This window comes from Hemiscyllium ocellatum, chromosome 6 (genome assembly GCF_020745735.1).
Source record: "Hemiscyllium ocellatum isolate sHemOce1 chromosome 6, sHemOce1.pat.X.cur, whole genome shotgun sequence".
Taxonomy (NCBI): Eukaryota; Metazoa; Chordata; class Chondrichthyes; order Orectolobiformes; family Hemiscylliidae; genus Hemiscyllium; species Hemiscyllium ocellatum.
This window is the reverse complement of record NC_083406.1, coordinates 38960481-38977833: the sequence shown is the minus strand read 5'-3', so window position 1 is coordinate 38977833 and position 17353 is coordinate 38960481.

Sequence of the window (17353 nt, the reverse complement as noted above, 5' to 3'; positions counted from 1 at the left end):
AGCCAATATAATCAAAGATCCCTCCCACCCTTGTTGTGCTCTCTTCCATCCTCTTCTATTGGAAAGAAGATAGAAAAGTTTAAAAACATGTACCAACAGGTTCAAGAATAGCTTTTTCCCTGCTGTTATCAGACTAATGAAAGGAACTCTCATATATTAGCGTTGGACCATAAGACATAAGACCATAAGACATAGGAGTAGAAGTAAGGCCATTTGACCCATTGGGCCCACTCCACCATTTAATCATGGTTGATGGGCATTTCAACTCCACTTACCCGCACTGTCCCTGTTGCTTTAATTCCTTGCAAGATCAAGAATTTATCAATCTCTGCTTTGAAGACATTTAACGTCCCAGCCTCCACTGCACTCCGTAGCAATGAATTCCACAGGCTCGCCACTCTCTGGCTGAATAAATATATCCTCATTTCTGTTCTAAATTGACCCCCTTTAATTCTAAGGCTGTCCACAGGTTCTAGTCTTCCCTCTTAATGGAAACAACTTCCCAACGTTCACCCTTGAAAGAGTTGATCTGTTTCGGCATCTTTTCTGTAGTTGTAGCACTATGTTCTGCATTCTAATCTATTACCCTAATGTACTTATGTTTGGTATGATCTGTCTGGATAATACACAAAACTATACTTTTGACTGTATCTTGGTGCACATGGCAATAACGAATCAAATCAAATCAAGTGGAGAAAACGGATTGGAGCTGTTAACTGAGTAGCATAGTCTTTTTGTGCAGTGGTAGTGTCCCCACCTCTTGGCCAGAAGGCCTGGGCTCAAGTCCCACCTGCTCATTTGATGCAGGTTCATTAAAAACATTTGCAATAGCCAAATCACTCTAGTACAAACCCACCTGATATATGAGGTGAGAACTATAGTTGACAGTGCATTACAAGGAAAAAGTGCTCCAGAAAATAAAGTATTACAGGAAAAGAATTTCAAGATCAAGATCAGCTATCGGTTAGCTGATATACCTAATGTACCATATTTGTGTGATCATGCTAAATATATAATTAAAAAATTATACAGTTGATGCATATTCCTTAATCTATTAGAAGCCTAGGTCATAAGACCAGAAAGAGCTTCCTCACTGACATTGTACAGACATTTATTGACCAAGGCAATGTTGCCATTTAAATCAGCAAATTTGCTAGTTTCATCATTGTAAAATAGGATTTCACATTGCTAAAATAGAATGCCTTCTGAAGATAGACACAATAATAGATTAATGAAACATAATAGAGTTAACTGCCAATAAAGGTAGAGGACAGATTAATCATCCTTGCTCATTCATATGCAACCATTCTTACCAAATTGCTGCTTGGGTTATTTACATGTTTAGGCAATACATGGGCTCTGGGTGAATTGCAGGTTTAGGTAATTACCCAGGAGTGAGAATAAGTGAACCAAGCAGGTACTCCAGCTACTCTGTCTTAGTGCCCTGCAACACATGGAGGCAATTGCAACATAATGGGGATGATAAGTGGCCTGACTGGACATGTGGATTGTACTGTGCCATTTACAGCAGTTGTTGAGAATTAAATAAATCACACATGAAATACTAGAATCATAAAAAATACCTGAAGTTGCACCCTTTTATACTGTCCATCAAACATTGGACTCTGGGTTTCATGAAGATAATGTATTAAAGGATGTACTGGGTTATAAAGGTACAAATTGTTGCAGTTGACAATTATGTTGATTATGGTCCACAGCGTAACCTGAATTCCAATTGTTGATTACTGGATTTATTTCTCTTAGCAACATGACAATGCTCAAAGTAAAGTGTTCTGATGTTATTGCAGACAGAGGTATCTACAAACTATGAGCCATGAGATGCCTTCATATCAATTCCTTTGCTAATAGATTTCCAGCCCACTTTAATGTTTCAGACTGGTAAAAACTACACTTGGCAGCAGACATTCAAATATCCCTTATAGATGCTTCTCTCACTGTTTTTGCTAAAGGGAATCCAGAGTGGAAGAGTACTACGTCAACAAGTGCAAGACCCATGGTGGTCAGGGGATTTTCTTAACCTTGTTGACATGAAGCCATGTAGCATCATAACATCCAAATTCAATGTTGAGTATTTATGATCATCTGTTGTGCTTCCATCTCTCATGTGTTTAGCCTGCTGCTGAAACAAGACATATGGTAATCTGGGCACTAGATTACAGGAAAAATAAACAAGTCTTGGAAGTCAGTAAACAGAGGGAAGATGGAATTCAGCCTCTAAGAGTGAGGATGATAATATTCTGGCCAGCAGAGATGGCTAAGGTTGAGGAAAGTTAAAATATGAATGTTTAGACTAAAATATTGTTTTCATTTTCTGGATCCTATGTATAAGTTAGCATAAGCACGTAAGTCTTACCAGAGCATGAGACCGTGTTTTGCAAGTGGCTAGTAAACCAAAGTCAACTTTGATATTTGAGAGAGAGAGAGAGAGAGAATTTGACAACCACTTGAAGGGTAAAATATATGTCCAAATAGCAATAAGTGGTATTAGACCAGTTACCTCTAATATAAAACTGGCATCAGCATTAATGCAATGAACCAAATGTTGACATTCTTACAATATTTGCAAAAGCATGCATGATTTCAATGTTCTTTATTCCAACCAACATGTACGCCTAATGCTTTGTTAAGCATCAAAAATATTTGTTGGTTTTCTAGCTAATTATGTTGTAATATGACTTTTGCATGGTATCTATATTGTGTTGTGACCTCACTCACCAACCTCATGGCTACCAAACCAACAGACCTATTTTGCAGGTTCTGCAAGATTTTCACACAAAATGACAGGACAGTTTATAAAAATAGAAAGTACTGGAGAGACTTAACAGGTCTGGCAACATCTGTGGAGGGAAAACAGATAAAAGAGTCCAAAATGACTCTTCTTCAGAATGGTCTTATTCAATGAAGAGTTGAGAGTGTGGTGCCGGAAAGGTAGAGCAGGTCAGGCAGCATCTGAGGAGCAGGAGAGTTGACATTTCGGTCATAAGCCCTTCATCAGGAATCAATTTTCCTGCTCCTCGGATGCTGCCTGACCTGCTGTGCTTTTCCAGCACCACACTCCCAACTCAGATCTCCAGCATCTGCAGTCCTCACTTTCTCCCAGTTATTCAATGAAGATATGAAGATATCAGTAACCACAATTAAAGTGTTTGAAAACACATTGGGTTGGATCTGGTTTTTTTGACGGTCAGTCACATCAAGTTTCATGGATGCTCTTTTTTCTGAGATGCCGAGTGAAGCTGTATCTTGCCAATTATGCCTCATTAATTATCTACCCTGTCCCTTTGACACACCTTTCATCTGATTCTATCCGCCTTCTAGCACTCTGCATGCATGGAAGAATTTGCTACTGCCAGAACATCTTGGAATGGACTGGCATCACTGCCATCTTTAAAAAGTCCATTGAAAACCCAGACAAGCAGTGTTATCTGGTGCTGTCCTGCATATTTCTTAGCACTTGACCAGGACATGGAAGACAGGAGGAAACTAGCATCCCACTGATCAGGCAAGGATGTGATGCAGTTGCAAAAAAGGATGATGCATAGCTGGGTATTCTTCTTCCATTAGGACCAACAGTGGAAAGCACAGCACCTGGTCATGTCCAAGTTTACCAAGTTAAAGCAATCTCAGCCACATGGAGCAATGCACATTACTGTAGAAAGCAGGTCAAGACTTTCTCCATTCAGCCAGAGTAAGTGCCATTTTTTCTCTACTACTGCACCAGCAACATCTTCCCTCATTCACTCACAGCCACCTTGACACAATTAACTGTGCATGTTTAAGAAAGGTGGTAAGGACAAGCCACGGAACTATAGATCAGTGAGCCTGACAGTGGTGAGCAAGTTGCTGGAGGGAATCCTGAGGGACAGAATGTACATGTATTTGGAAAGGCAAGGACTGATTAGGGATAGTCAACTTGGCTTTGTGCGTGGGAAATCATGTCGCACAAATTTGATTGAGATTTTTGAAGTAGTAACGAAGCGGATTGATAAGGGCAGAGCAGTAGATGTGATCTCTATGGACTTCAGTAATGTGTTTGACAAGTCTCCCCATGGGAGATTGGTTAGCAAGGTTAGATCTCATGGAATACAGGGAGAAATAGTCACTAGGATCAAAGGTAGGAGACAGAGAGTGGTGATGGAAGGTTGTTTTTCAGACTGGAGACCTGTGACCAGTGGAGTGTCACAAGGATCAGTGCTGTGTCCACTAATTTCATCATTTATATAAATAATTTGGATGTGAGCATAAGAGGTACAATTAGTAAGTTTGCAGATGACACCAACATTGGAGCATTAAATGACAGTGAAGAAGGTTGCCTCAGATTATTTTTTTCAGACTGGAGACCTGTGACCAGTGGAGTGCTACAAGAATCGGTGTTCGGTCCTCTACTTTTTGTCACTTACATAAATGATTTGGATGCGAGCATAAGATATACAGTGAATAAGTTTGCAGATGACACCAAAATTGGAGGTGTAGTGGACAGAGAAGAGGGTTATCTCAGATTACAACAGGATCTTGACCAGATGGGCCAATGGGTTGAGAAGTGGCAGATGGAATTTAATTCAGATAAATGCGAGGTGCTGAATTTTGGGAAAGCAAATCTTAGCAGGATTTATACACTTAATGGTAAGGTCCTAGGGCGTGTTGCTGAACAAAGAGACCTTGGAGTGCAGGTTCATAGCTCCTTGAAAGTGGAGTAGCAGGTAGATAGGATAGTGAAGAAGGTGTTTGGTATGCTTTCCTTTATTGGTTAGAATATTGAGTACAGGAGTTGGGAGGCCATGTTACGGCTGTACAGGACTTTGGTTAGGTCACTGTTGGAATATTGCATGCAATTTGGGTCTCCTTCCTATCAGAAAGATGTTGTGAAACTTGAAAGGATTCAGAAAAGATTGACAAGGATGTTGTCAGGGTTGGGGGATTTGAGCTGTAAGGAGAGGCTGAACAGGCTGGGGCTGTTTTCCCTGGAGTGTCAGAGGTTGAGGGGTGACCTTATAGAGGTTTTTTAAATTCATGAGAAGCATGGATAGGATAAATAGACAAAGTCTTTTCCCTGGGATCGGGGAGTCCAGAACTAAAGGGCACAGATATAACGAGAGGGAAAAGATATAAAAGAGACCTAAGGGGCAACGTTTTGCACAGAGGGTGGTACGTGTATGGGATGTAGAAGTGGTGGAGGCTAGTATAATTGCAACATTTAAAAGGCATCTGGATGGGTATATAAATAGGAAGGGTTTGGAGTAATATGGGCCAGGTGCTGGCAGGTGGAACTAAATTGGGTTGGGATATCTGGTTGGCATGGACGAGTTGGACCGAAGGTTCTGCTTTCATGCCGTATATCTCTATGACTCTAAGACTCAATGTTCTCTATGCTGCTTACTCACTTGATTGGGACACTAGCCAACTGCACCAAAAGTAATAGCAATGCCACCCACTATCATAGCCTTTCACTCCTCTTCTACACCATTGCAGAGGAGGTTATTGGTAACATTGACATTGGTAGTTGAACATTTGTGTTTTGAGATTCTTGGTTTTGTAAGTTGATTGATATTTTAATACTCAGGATAAGAGACAGTCTTCTGTTTACATTTTGTTTAACTGGTTATAGTACACAGAGTTAGGTGAGGTCTTTTGCAACATAGGGATAACTAAGGATAGGTTTCTGATGAATGTTACAGCATGATAATATTCAAACCCAGCCAGCAATGCACAAAAGCATTCAGTCCTTCTAGTCCACTCTAGTAGATTGAATTGGTTTTAAATCTCTGTCCTTATGTATTGTTGATAGAAATCTTCATCACAGATAAAAGACCTGTAGCCCATTGCATCTAAACAAAGGGCCGAACAACCTGCATCGCAGGGCTCCATTTTTGCTTTCATAGTTCTTGCTCACATCTGTCTAGGCACAGCATCCCTGCCTTGCCTTGCTTTATCTTGCCTTGCTTTATCTTGCCTCGGCATGTCTTGCCAATTAGTACAGTCACACAAACAAGCAGCTTGCCTTGCTGGTCAGCAGCCCTCAGGGAAGGAGAGCTCATGAGTTATGCCAATCCCATCTTTTTTATTAAAATGCACAAATTCACATACAGTCCATTTTAGCCGAGCCATCATAGTGCCCTCAATAGTGTCTTAGTGTACCGTTAGCATTATCAAAACACTTCAGTCCTCTTAAAGTGTTGCTTTTTTTTATCAACCTCATGACATCCCTTGACATGCAGAGTTCCCTGGATATTCTGCTCTTGCCCTTCACTTTTGGAGTTTAGAATCTGTTCTTGACTGAGGGCAGCTTCCGAATGCCACTGCTCATCCAGATACACAGGCATGACAGATAACAACTGAGTGACAAGTTGTTCTGAGAATGATGCATTGTATGATAGGGCCTGAATTTGATGGTGCCATGGGAGAGGGCAATGCATTGTATGATAGGGCCTGAATTTGATGGTGCCATGGGAGAGGGTAAATAATAATGTGGTGAATTTGGTAAGATATAGTGGGAACACTATCAAGGCCTCTGAAAAGCTCAACACAATTGGATCTCACCAAAAAAAGTAAGTTTCATCCCTATATCACTGATCCTTCATTGATGCTAGTTCAAGGTTACGGCACTCCATTCCAAACTGCACTGTATGTGTGTATCTGCATTACATGGATCACATCAATTCAAGATGGTAGCCAAACACCATCTTCTCCCGTACAATTAAGGGTGAGAAATCAATGCTAATCCAGCCACTGGTGATCACATACATGAACAGATCAAATAAAACGTCATACGTGAGCTGTGTTTTATCACTCATCAGCTGACTCTGAGCAGTGGTGACTGAATCATAGAATCCCTATAATGTGGCAGCAGGCTATTGGCCCATGATGTCCACACTGACCCTCCAAAGAGCATTTTCCCACGGCTAATCCACTAGCCTGCACATCCCTAGACACTGGGCAGGTTAGCATGGCCAATCCACCTAACCTGCATGTCTTTGCACTTTGGGAGAAAACTAGAGCACCTGGAGGAAATCCAAGTCAACACGGGGTGAATGTGCAAACTCCACACAGACAGTCGCCCAAAGGTGGAATCAAATCAGGGTCCCTGGCGCTGAAGAAGCGGTGCTAATCATTGAGCCACTATGTCACCCATGCTGTGAAAATCTGGATATACGGGTGTACATAGACCTTGAAATTTAATTTAATTGAAATAAAATACTAACACAACATTGTTAAAATACAGACATTTTAGTAAAATCTAAAATATGAACACTTTAAGCTATAAATTAATCTGAAAGTCCAGTTGATAGAACAGAAGGAAACCTTGCAGAATATTCTGGTTATTAGCATCAATACCTACTTAGTCCTATAAGTCGTTTGAAATCTGTCTTATTAATGGAGATTTTACAGGAAAGCAAACCGAAGAGAAGTGGTTGGATTCAAGATTAATTTTTATTTGTATATGTTTTGTATCCTATGCATAAACCATTTATCAAAGAGTTTCCCCAACAATAGAGGAAAGCATTAATAAGTAACTGTGAAACGTAAGAATATAACTTTAAAAGCCCTTCATGGATAAATGATATTTCAGAAAGTGTTTAGTAACAAATTTGTTTGTAGTAGTGCATTAATACTGAATGTGACTTGTGCTGCCGCTAAAAACTAAAATGTCTATGACACATTACAGTATCTGTTTCACACTCTGATATTTGTATGTGGCTTCAGACAAACACACTTTTTTTATATATCAAGGGACTAACACTTAAAACACAAGTGATTTGGTACATAAGTTATAAAATGCTTCATTTTCACCTAATTTTAATCTAATGTAGAAAAAAAACAAAATGTCAGATGCAGATTTATCAAAAAGGAAAATTATCTCCTTTTAATCTCTTGTCAAATGATAAAGGAAATAATTATATCATTTGTCCTCAAGCAAGAAATACCACAGTTATGTGCAAACCAAGATGATCTTTAACTCATCAAAAGGTTCTACAAAGAAATATTGACAGATTCTTGGGTTCAGTGGATGCATGCAAATTATGCTGAACTTGAAAAACAGAAAGTAAGTGAGTTAAGAAGTTCACTGCGTACCTACTACACAAATAGTTTCTGCTGCAAGGAGTGGTTCTCAATCATACAGCCATAGAGTCATAGAGATGTACAGCACAGAAGAAGACCCAACTTGTACATGCCGACCTGATATCCTAACCTTATCTATTCCGATTTGCCAGCACTTGGCCCATATCCCACTAAACCCTTCCTATTCATATTCCCATCCAGATGCCTTTTAAATGCTGTAATTGTACCAGCCTGAAAGACTTCTTCTGGCAGCTCATTCCCTACACACACCACCCTCTGTGTGAAAACATTCCCCTTTGGTCCCTTTAAAATTTTTCCCCTCTCACCCTAAACCTATGCCCTCCAGTTCTGGACTCACCCCAGGGAAAAGACCTAGTCTATTTACCCTATCCATGCCCTATATAAGGTCATCCGTCAGCATTCGATGCTCCGGGGAAAGGGCCTCAGCCTATTGAGCCTCTCCCTGTAGCTCAAATCCTCCAACCCTGGTAACATCCTTGTAAATCTTTTCTGAACCATTTCAAGTTTCAAGCAAGCTTCCAAAAGGAGGGAGACCAAAATTGCACACAATATTCCAAAAGTGATCTAACCAATGTCCTGTGCAACTGCAAAATAACCTGCAACTCCTATACTCAATGTCCTACCTAATAAAGGAAAGCTTACCAAGCATCTTCTTCGCTATCCTATCTACCTGCAACTTCACATTCAAGGAACTATAAACCTGCACTTCAAGGTGTCTTTGTTCAGTAACACTCCCAAGGACCTTACCATTAAGTGTCAGAGAAAATAAAGAGCTGCGTTTTCGAAACGACGGAAGGTTCCAAAACTAGTGTTGGATAGGCTTTGACAGTTAAAAGTTGCTTAGGATGCTAATGCTTCTGGGTTAGTTTCAAAATTCTTCCAAGCCGTTGCAATAAAAGGAATGGAGGAAATAGTCACAGCCAATTAATGGCTCCTTTAAGGAATTTCTTAAAGCAACTTCATGCTCCCAAAGGTAATTTTCGCATTCTTTTCCTGGCAAGCCTCAACAATGTAACACATAACAATGCTCCACTCTTGGGTTCACCACAAGACCTATTGATTTTCAATGCAGTTGTCTTTGAAACAAAGTTGTGAGCTAACTAGTAGCTGCAAGTTCACTGATCCTTGTCTTGCTGTGAAAAGCTGCTGTTTACCTTATTCCATTTCCATGGCCTGTAGCACCGGCCATTCAACCATTCAACATTCAAAAATAAAAAATGTTCTGCCTGTAAAAAAAGTGTTGGTCATAATTTTTTAAAAGGGAACACAAGTTTATTTGTAAATAAGTTGACTATTATTTGACAAATATAGTCAGGGTTGGAGATCTTGTGGGCAGTGGAGAGCATCCTGCCTTTGAGCCAGATGTCTGAGTTCAAGCCACGCTCCAACACTTGAAGGTACATTCAGAATGCAGTCAAGCAGTTTGAGTGCTGACATTTGAATCCTTTTAACATACATCTTGTCAACCATTTGCAGAAGGCAAACCACTGCAGTACCTTGTCCAGCATAAACACGAGGCAGCAGAATTAAATCCATGTTTTGGCACCTGAAAAAGGAGAATCTGTGTTGGAACAGTGCCTGAATATCACAGGTAGAGTATTGATGTGACTCAATCCACAACATTCTAAAAGTTTTTCTATTGTGATTAAAGATTGTCTCTTAATTGTAGAGCTTATCAATTAACTTTCCAATTACACCAACATCCAGAACAAACATGCAATTAGCCAAATGAGTACTAACAACAGTCTGGATCCCATCTACTTAAGGCAACTTATCATTTTTGATTTTGAATAAATAATACCAATAAAACATTGATATAAAAATGAAATATTAAAGATGTTGGAAATATGAAACAAAAGTTGAAAGTACTGGAAATGCTGACCTGGTCAGGCAGTATCTGCAGAGAGGGGATAATGTGATGGTGCCTGTAAGAATGGAAACATTATGTGCAGGGCAGATGAATTACATGGGACATGAAATTTCAATTTTAGTACAGCATGTTGAGAAACAGAAATAAAGTCAATGATATATTGTCAGCTTGCCAAGCATTAGTCCGGTTTGTGGTGGGTTCAAACATGCAATATATCTGCATGATAGAAATACACTAAAGTGTAAAAAAGTGATTTTGGAAATATCTTATCCTTGTTTAAAGGTGGCATGCATCTGTCAGCTTGGCGTTGTTGTATGTAAGGTAAGTGAGTTTCTTTGTTCAACTCTATAATGCAACAGAAGGAAGCAGAAGAGTGACAACTTGCATGGGAACTCAGGACAGGCAAGACAGGGCCAGTGATGAAGAAGGTTGCAAAGTGGGGTCATGGTCATTAGAATAATAGAATAAGATTCCAAGGGTTAGCTGCATTGAAGAGTAGAATGGGAAGTTTCAGACTTCATATGAGGAAGGGGAAATGTGTGGACAGTCAGTCAAGGTAAAAAAATGAGGGGCCTTAAGTGTGATGTCAGTATTGTCCCCATGTGCATTCATCTCAGGATGTAATTGACAGTGTCCCTGCAGGTCATTGAGTTCACCCTTAATATTTCAATTATCCTGCTGACAGTGATCTCAGACAATGTTCTTCACAGTGTACAGAACTGAGAATCAGCTGAGCCTCCAAATTCAACCCTGTCTCACAAAGTGGCAAGTATAGGACTCAGTCTTAACATCAATATTCCATAAAGACCAAACAAAATGTTTCTGAACCATAATTGAAATGCTTCTAACTCCCTCGTAGCCATCAAAGCATGCCAACTGTGAAATGTGCCAGTACACTGAGCTATCTGCTTAAGCCTTATTAAACAAATAACAAAGATGAGCACGCGATTAAAGCAAAATTGATGTTATGTGAAATATTGGGCTTATGCTCGAAACGTCGAATTCTCTATTCCTGAGATGCTGCCTAACCTGCTGTGCTTTGACCAGCAACACATTTGCAGCTGTGATCTCCAGCATCTGCAGACCTCATTTTTTACACGTTATGTGAAATATTTACAAGTGAATTTCAAATATGAAAAACACCAAACGTTTGTGCTCTCAAGTGTCTTGTTATTAGCAATGGAGTTGACAGGAGAGTGGTGGTCAGGACGGAGTGTATCCCTCTCTGTCCAAGAAGCTCTTATACTGCGTGGCAATACCTGCTGTATTATCTGCTGATGGCAGGTTTCACCACTGGGAAGCCGGACCCACAGCTGAATTGCATGTGTTTTCCATTCACGATGCTGACACATAAAATGCAATTTCTAACCACCTGGGAAAAAGAAAAATAAGAGACATCAGCAGTGGTTCAAGTTCCAACAGTGGAAATAGCATACTGTTGAAAAAAATTCACAGCTAGATTTAAAGAATCAAGTTGCCATTATTTTTCTTCAGAATTGTTCTTCTGATGTTCTGGTCATTCTGAAGAAGCTATAGACTCATTACTTCTCCCTCCATAACTTGCAGTGTATTTCCAGCAATGTCTCTTTTCATTCCCATGAATATTGTCATGAAGTAGATTGAGCACAATAAATGCATGCATAACTTTAGGTGGACATTATTAACTAACTAAACTAATGGTCGTATCTTCTGAAATAGTCACTCATAGCAGCTTGTAGTATTTGCGAGCCCGGTATGTAGTATTGGGCGAGGATTATTTGAGATAATTCATTGCCACCTGTCCTCCTTTGTCGTTGCTTCAGCTTGGGCCTATCTAGTGATTATTGGTAGAGAATGAATCACTGCGGATTACCGACAGAAGAGGCACTGATCACACATAACAAAAAGGTTTATTTGCATGACAACAATAAGTACAAGTGCAAGAGGTCACACATAATTATTCAGACTTCAGAAGGCTGGTACAGATACATTTGCTCCCTTTGAAAACTGGAGTATATCCCCTTTTGTCCAACTACAGATTGTCTGTTAAAAAAGTAGAGTTGGTGAAACCAATGTAGCATGAAAATGAACCCTTTCAAAGCCATTGGCTTATGTAAGATTTACACTTAAGTAACAGAGATGACAGCAGAGACAGCAGTATAATAGCATGCTCATAGCTTTCAATATTCTTTGAACACATCAGCTCCTTGCCCCCATTGAATAATACCCACTTTAATGTGATATTCTGACAATTATTTTGGAGACACATGCAAAGTCAAACTGGTTCCTTGGTATTATTTAATTATTCAAGGAAGTTATAATAACATTGTTGTGAAAGAGTACAAAATTTAAGCAAGTCAATCTGACAGTATCTCCAAAATTTCAAGTATCAAAAGAACAAAATGTTGACCTTAGAATTGCCAAACATAGTCATCACGAAGTTTTATAATGGTCCCGGTTCACTGTATTAATCCAAACTGAATGCATCTATTTTCATTGCAACATCTGGCCTATGACTTCCACTCTGCTACCAGTTAAAGTAATTGCGAGACACACCGTTGAAAATCACAATAGGCAAAGCAGCCATCACTGCAAAGAAGGTTGAGTATTTGGAAGTTTCAGAGCTGAACAGCTTTTCAACTACTTATGTGGACTAATAATCATAGATAATAATTCATAAAAAGCAAGCAGCTTTATTAATGGAAGTTTTATACTCCCATGAGTCTGGAGTAAAAGGCTTTACTGGACATAACCATATATCAAGGATGACCAGGGAGGACATCTTACCTGGAATAATACAATCTTAGGGTCCTGTTTTGCGTAAATTGACATCACTTGACAGTTTCTTTCACATATAGTCAGTAGCTATTTTTAGACTTAATAATCTCCATAGAACATAGAACATAGAAGGATACAGCGCAGTACAGGCCCTTCGGCCCTCGATGTTGCGCCGACCGAATCCTACCTAACCTATACTAGCCCAATAACTTCCAAATGCCTATCCAATGCCCGCTTAAATGACCATAAAGAAGGAGAGTTCACCACTGATACGGGCAGGGCATTCCATGAACTCACAACCCGCTGTGTGAAGAATCTACCCCTAACATCTGTCCTATACCTACCACCCCTTAATTTAAAGCTATGTCCCCTAGTAACACCTGACTCCATTAGCGGTAAAAGGTTCTTAGTATCTACCCTATCTAAACCCCTAATCATCTTATACACTTCTATCAGATCTCCCCTAAACCTTCTCTTCTCCAATGAGAACAGCCCCAAGTGCCTCAGCCTTTCCTCATAAGATTTTCCTACCATTCCAGGCAACATCCTGGTAAACCTCCTCTGCACTCATTCTAAAGCTTCCACATCCTTCCATCTCAAATTTTTTAGCTATTATCATTTAACCATGAATGTTGAAATTTTTAATCCAGTTTGCTTCTTCTTTTTCCTGAGACAGTAATCTCCAACAGTGTACTAGGGTGCCTTATTGGACATACAGAATTCTCATTTATTGTTTCCTTAGATGCTGAATACATTGCTGGAGTGTGATGACAGCTGATACTTGACTTTGACACTCACAATAACTTGAATGCACCAGCAATGAAGAGCAATCAAGGAAAACCAGATTCAAAGGAGAAAACTCTGGGACTCACATTATCACAGACTCTTGAAAGCGTAGGTAAGAAGTTGCAATTCCTGTTCTCCTTTCCTTCTGTCTTGTTTTCTGATCTGGGTATGGCCTTTATGGATAAAAAGAAGAAAAAAGAGCTTTCTGAAGATTATTTTGGTGACAAGGAAATGAAGATTTACATATTATGTCTAGGGTAGGAATTTTTCTTTCTGTATATAGTGGAACCATTTTAACACTTTCTTTAGTATGACATTGCTGTCACGACATTGACATTTAGAGGCTCTACGAGAAAGTAGGACAGCACCTTCAACCTCAACAGAATCTACTGCTGGACTGAGATCTGTAGAAAGCTACTATGTAGTATTCTGGACTGTAGACTTATTTGAAAGTTCAACCTCATTCTATTAGTGATCTCTGTCATGAAAAAGAAAAAAACATGTTTGTCTTCTCTTCAGGTTATTTTCTTGAAATGTTGGGTCATTACTTGTTAACTCTAGCAGGAAGTATTCTTTAGCTAATAGTTTACTGTGATCTTCGGGTTCTGAACATTTCTGTGAACCGAGTTCTTTCCTCCCTCAATGTCTCTCTCCAGTTCAATTACAGTTATGAGGGACAACAGTTACTATCCTTGCCAGTGCTCATGTTACTGCCTTGAGAAAGTACCATCTTATAAAAGTTAGAATTTTGAAATCACAGGAAGAAAGATAATTTCAGTTAAGTCCAGTGTGAATGCAGTGTAGTCAACTCATTAATTTAAGTTCCAAGAGGTTATAGATAAGTAGAAAGCTTTGGTGAATAAAAGTAATGACATTTTGGCTATAACTATCTTTCTACAAGCAGAACTCAAATTAGCCACCATTGCCATCATGTATTTTTGGTCCCATCAGTTACAAAAATCACACTTTCAACTCAAAATTCTCAGGTTTTATTAAGTGTATTTCTTGCAGCTCAACAGTTGGCTGGTCAACTGATAGATTGTTTCTGTGGAACAGTAAATATGTTACCCCAAGTATTAATTTCAGAAAACAATTAAATAAATGAAATAATTAATCTAATGAAATAATTGAAAACCCCTTGAAGGGATACGACAACAAAATAAAGGCTTTCAAAGGAAACATAATGAACTAATGTCGAATGATATTTTGGGTGGAGATTAGTCCAGCCCCTTAAGTGCCCAGCAGTTGCAGGAGGTCTCAAGTGTCCTGCTGAACATTGCATGTTCTGTCTCTTCAGGGGCAAATGAATGGAAACTTAACAGTGGAAGAGAGGCAACACAGTTACGTCTAACAACACCCAGGCCTGCTTCCTGGACCTGTCGATGATGACATTGGTCAGACTAAGGAACAAGCCAGTGATACAATCCCCAAGCAGTGGGTGACTAAAGATCAGGAATGTGGGACCAAATTGCAAACAGAAGTTTAGCAGTGGCCTGTATAATAATGAAAGTGGGTCTGCAGCCTCAGACATCCTATGTATACATGAACCATTGACTCCTCAGTGCCACAAACAATCTGCAAATCAGTAAATAATATTAACTTTTTGTTGCACAAGCGTGCACCCCAGGATATTTATTCCCATTGCAATTATTTTGTTCTCTTTATCAATAAATCAACAGCATTACAATGTTCTTTCTATAAAAAATATAAACAATGCCTAAAGCCAATATAACTATTCCAATTATTAACCTTTTTTTCCGAAAGAAGAGTAGCAATCAGCTGTTCTAGTTAAACTTAACACATCAAAAACCTTTTAAGGCTCTTTTCATTTTCTAACAAAAGCATTGTTCATGATATTGCTGATGTAGTATGTTGTGCATTTACCTTGAGGATTCGGCATTCATTGTTCTCATCATTTTATATTTGGTACATTGTACAGGTGGTGTGTATATAGTCTTGCAGATGTGTTTGAATTTGTTAATGTGTCACTTGCTGTTGCTATTGCTGATGCTGTACTGCTCGTGAACAATGATATCTCATTGGGTACTGATCTTGCTGGAGTTGTAGATGATCTCTTCTGTTTTTCCAGCTCAGTGCAGGTTGAGTATGGACTCTGTTCTTACTCATTTGTTCATGTGTTTCAGTCCCAATGAGGTATGTCATTTGAGTTGCAACTACAGCAAATACTTTTGCTGGATGCCAGTTGACATGATTAGATCCTGTGATGTACTATTTGTTCTTTTAACAGCTCAGGATGGGATTGAACATGTTTATGAACTGTTCTCTTAAATCCATCTGATCCCTTAGAGGAGTTATCCTGCTTAACTAAGTTATCTTCTGTGATTTCTCATCAAATTGCTCTGCAGGTGACTTCGGTGCTGGGTCCACGCTTTTCATCATTTATATAAATGATTTGGATGAGAACAGTAAGTTTGCAGATCACACCAAAATTGGAGGTGTCGTGGACAGCAAAGAAGGTTACAAAAGAGTACAAAAGGGTCTTGATCAGATAGGCCAATGGAATGGCAAATTGAGTTTAATTTAGATAAATGTGAGGTGCTGCAATTTGGAAAGGCAAATCAGGTCAGGATTTATACAATTGATGGTAAGGTTCTGAGGAGTATTGCTGAACAAAGAGAATTTGGAGGTTCATAATCCCTTGAAAGCGGAGTTGCAGGTAGATAGGATAGTGAAGAAGGCGATTGGTATGCTTTCCTTTATTGGTTGTAGCATTGAGTATAGGAATTGGGAGGTCATGTTGCAGCTGTACAGGATATTGGTTAGGCCACTTTTAGAATATTGTGTGCAATTGTGGTCTCCCTGCTATAGAAAGAATGTTGTGAAATTTGAAAGAGTTCAGAAAAGATCTACAAGGTTGATTAGATTACTTACAGTGTGGAAACAGGTCCTTCAGCCCAACAAGTCCACACTGACCCTCCGAAGAGCAGCCCACTCAGACCCATTCCCATACACTTACCCCTTCTTCTAACATTACAGGTAATTTAGCACAGCCAATTCACCTAAACTGCACATTTTTGGATTGTCGGAGAAAACCAGAGCACCCAGAGGAAACCCCCGCAGACACGGAGAGAATGTGCAAACTCCACACAGGCAGTTGCCTGAGGTGGGAATGGAGCCCAGGTCTGTGGCGCTGTGAGGCAGCAGTGCTAACCATTGTGCCACCGTGCCACCTTGGTATTGCCAGGTTAGAAGGGTTTAAGTTATAGAGTGAGGCCAAATAGGTTGATGCTATTTTTCCTGGAGGATCAGAGACTGAGGAGTGACCTTATAGAGGTTTATAAAATCAAGAGGGACATGTTTAGGGCATAGACAAGATCTTTTCCCCGCGTTAGGGGAGTCCAGAACTAGAAGGCATGGGTTTAGGATGAGACAGGAAAGATTTAAAAGGAACCTAAGGGGCAACTTTTTCATGGGTGATGCAGGTATAGAATGAGCTGCCTGAGGAAGTGGTGAAGGCTGGTACAATTGCAACCTTTAAAGGACATCTGGATGGGTACATGAACAGGAATGGTTTAGCGGGATCTGGGCCAAGCGCTGGCAAATGGGACTAGATTTGTTTAGGATATCTGGACGGCATGGACGAGTTGGACTGAAAGGTCTGTTTCCATGCTTTACAGCTCTATGACTCTATGGCTCTATGTGCCTTCAAAAGGGCAGATCTGATTGAGTCTTCCTTTGACTCTTAGATTTCATGAGAGTTTTCTTGACTGCTAAGATGTCACTTTACAAAAAAATCTATGTCTCCCCGACTAATTTGATGGTGAGATGGATGTTGAACCTGTTCCTAAAATTCTTCAGAGGTAATTTGGGCTCCATTGT